This window comes from Octopus bimaculoides, chromosome 29 (assembly GCF_001194135.2).
Source record: "Octopus bimaculoides isolate UCB-OBI-ISO-001 chromosome 29, ASM119413v2, whole genome shotgun sequence".
Classification (NCBI taxonomy): domain Eukaryota; kingdom Metazoa; phylum Mollusca; class Cephalopoda; order Octopoda; family Octopodidae; genus Octopus; species Octopus bimaculoides.
Genome location: NC_069009.1, coordinates 10,233,128 through 10,235,969, shown reverse-complemented (window position 1 = coordinate 10,235,969; position 2,842 = coordinate 10,233,128).

Sequence of the window (2,842 nt, the reverse complement as noted above, 5' to 3'; positions counted from 1 at the left end):
ACACACACACACACACACACACACACACACACACATATATATATATATTTATATATATATATATATATACATACGTTTATGTGTGTGTTTTTGATTTCCACGGATGGTACTTGGCAGTCGGTGTTGGTGTGTTCGCGTCCCCCTTAAATTAGTGATTTCGGGAAAAGAAATTTGTAGTAGTATTAGTAACAGGCTTTACAAAGTTTTACTGTGGTCGATTCATTCGTCTAAATTCCTTCCACGCCGGTCCCAGCATGACCTCAGTGGAGTGATTGAATCCAGTAAACAATAAATGATAATAATTGGAAATATATACAAAAATAACTTGGCTCTTCTGAAAAGAAAATATATTAAAACAGAAATTTACAATATCTCAATTTATTATTATCATTATAGAATTATTTCCAAAAAATTGTAGTAACCGGATATGCTGTTTGTGGGAGAAATTGTATTTCAGGCTTCGGCAGCCAGAAGCTACATGACGCAATCATCAGGCATCAGTTTGCCGACCGGCGTCGTCGAGTGCCCTGCTGCCATGTGAGGCGTCATTGCTTTAAATGGGACAACGATTCACCCTGAAAAATTCATCTTTTGATATTAACTTTTCCTAAGAGTGTGTCAGCTGAGTACAGATGTACTTTCCAATTCTTCATGCTAAATCTAATTAATTCTATTACGTTGTCTGCTACACGGAATATACTCAAATATTCACTTATACATGTGATTGGGATCATATCATAGGCTTTCCTATAATCTATCCATGTTATTGTTAGGTTTATCTTTCTAGCTCTTACTTCATTCAGAACTTCTTTGTCTATGTATAAAGAGATCATGCGTCCATCTCGTCTTCTTCCTGCAACTTTACTCTTCTTCTGGCAGTAAATTCTGCTTGTCAAGTTGCCCTTCACCATTACTACTACTACTACTACTACTACTACTACTACTACTACTACTACTACTACTACTACTACTACTACCGGGGATGCTGGTGCTAGTGCTGCTGGTGCTGTTGCTGCTGTTGTTATTATTGAAGACGTCGCACAGTATTCAAACTCGTGCCGTTGTTGATTGAAGGATTTGTGTGTACCGGGGGTTTGTACCGTCTGTCAAGTCACAACAAGAACCTCAGACACACTACTTTACGTAGTATTCATACAATTCCAAGTAATGCCGGGTTTTGCAATACACATTGATTGTAGGGTGTTTCTAAAGGTTTTAGAATTTTCATCAGGTTAGGTGGTATTGAACGCAATGCTCCGATGACAACAGGGACAAACTTTATGCTTGATACTTGTAGCTGTCACATCTCGACGATCTTATTTCTCAGATCTCCATTTTTATCAACCTTTTCTTTTTCTTTCATGGTAACATGTTGATCTTGTGTCACTGCCATGGCGATTGTTTGTCCCTCTTGCTTGTCCTTCTTAAAGAATATTATATTCGGCCTTCGATTATCACATTTTCTTCGTTTCACCCAATTGTCACCCCGTTAGCTGTGTTTAAAGTTATAATGCATTATTGCGGATTATATAGTCCCTTCGTCGCATAATTTTGTATTAATAAGTAAAAATAATGGTATGTTATATGAAAGTTTGGAGACGATGTCTGTGGGACAAACCAGATGTAGTAGTCCGTTGTCTGTAGGACAAACCCGTTGTAGTTCTGGTTTCCGCCCCCAGAAGCTCCATGACACGACCATCTGGATTCAGTAGACCGACCGGCGTCTTCGAGCTCTGCCCTACCCCCATGTGGTGCGTGTTTGCCCTACTATGCTTCTCCCTTCATCGTAGATTATTGCGATGGCTGAAAAGAAGGAACAGCATGCTTCCGTGAAATTCTGTTTTCTGCTGAGGAAAAGGGCTGCAGAAAGAGTTGTCATGCTTCTGACAGGTTACAAGGACACAAAAGTTTAGCAGTGGTTCTCATGCTTTAGGAATGGTGACATGTCGCCCGAATATCAACCTCGTTCAGGGCATCCGTAGACCTCCCGAACGAATGAAAACATCGTGATAATTCATGAACTGCTCATGGTGGACAATCACTGAATAAGTGACGAACTTGTTGATATGATTGGTGTGTCCACGAACACTTGTCAACTAATTTTGAGCGAGGAATTGCGAATAAAATGTGCTGCATCAAAATTTACGCCTCTTTTCATGACGGAAGATCAAACGTTACCACGACTGAACGTGTGTCGTAAACTGAATGAATAATCGGATGTGGATTTCAATCATTTTACTTTTGAAGTTCATCACCGGTAAAGAAAGGTGGTGCTACAAAATATGCAGATGTTGAAGAAGCGACGAAAAAACGATGGAGGCACGAAATGGTATCCTTCCCAAGAGTTCTAGCATTGCTTCGAAAAGTGGAAAACTCGTCAGGACAGATGCTTTCAAATAGAGAAAACGTTTGTTTAACGATGTTGAGCAAAACAACCACGTTTTCAAAAGTGAATTATTCAGACCCCAAAGAATTCCTCTCAACACATGGTTATGATGCTCCCCCACTACTTCTTCTCATGATCAGAGATGCACATATGGTCAGCCACCAAGGCACATGCTCAACTGGTTAAGGTAAAAAAAATGACAAGCAAATCTGTGGTATTAAGCAGAACATTTGCTGTAGCCCAAATTTTATACCATGACAAAACAACGTACATGATAACACTTCCAATCAATTAAGATCAGAAGCTATGAGAGCCACTGCCTAGTACTGCATCAGGGTATTATTGTTATTATTATTATTATCATCATCATCATCATCATCATCATCATCATCATCATCATCATCATTATTATTATTATTATTATTATTATTATTATTATTATTATTATTATTATTA